Here is a 634-nt window from a genome sequence, read left to right on the forward strand (position 1 = left end):
CTTCGTATGCGAGAGGTACTGGGATCGATACCCAGGTCGTCGAATGCAGTGCCTTGGGTGTCTAGCTCAAATGGTAGAGCGCTCGCTTCGTATGCGAGAGGTACTGGGATCGATACCCAGGTCGTCGAATGCAGTGGCGTGATTGGTCGCAGGATGGGAGGCCGTAGTCGGACTGTCGGTGGGGTGTCTGGATCTGAACAAGCGAAAGAAGAAGTTGCCAAAAAACGAATAAGTTTGTGCAGAGAGAACTGCGGTGTGTCCTCGTACACCGGGGTGGCGGGACTAGGAAGTGCGAATTGACTTGTGGTACATTCTGGAGTTTTTGGCAGGAATGGGACTCGAACCACCGTATTCTAGGTCGTCGCGCATATTGTGGACGGCGCTCGCCCCATTGACCCGCGAAAACAACCGGGGCAGAATCCAGTTCACGGTAAGTCTAATGCGAGCAATCCGGCTAGGAGTGCCAATTTCGAGTTACTTGTGTCTGGGCTGGTTCTGGATAGCTGGGGATAGGTGTTTGTCCCAGCGAGGATTCGAACCCAGATTATTCCCTCAATTCACTAATTTATGAGTAAGCCAGGAACGCCATCCCATTAGACTACCGAGACAGGCCACGGTAAGTTTAATGCGAGCA

At 52.8% G+C, this 634-nt stretch overlaps 2 non-coding genes across 2 annotated transcripts; one reads left to right on the top strand and one right to left on the bottom strand.

Annotated features, from left to right (window-relative positions):
- The first annotated feature begins 55 nt into the window (after positions 1–55).
- On the top strand, positions 56–128 carry GNI_197590. Its single transcript has one exon. It is a non-coding gene; the product is annotated as a tRNA-Thr (tRNA).
- Positions 129–518: 390 nt separating this feature from the next.
- Positions 519–608, bottom strand: GNI_197600. The gene has a single exon. It is a non-coding gene; the product is annotated as a tRNA-Lys (tRNA).
- Between the last annotated feature and the right edge of the window lie 26 nt (positions 609–634).

This window comes from Gregarina niphandrodes (genome assembly GCF_000223845.1).
Source record: "Gregarina niphandrodes unplaced genomic scaffold scaffold00100, whole genome shotgun sequence".
NCBI lineage: Eukaryota > Apicomplexa > Conoidasida > Eugregarinorida > Gregarinidae > Gregarina > Gregarina niphandrodes.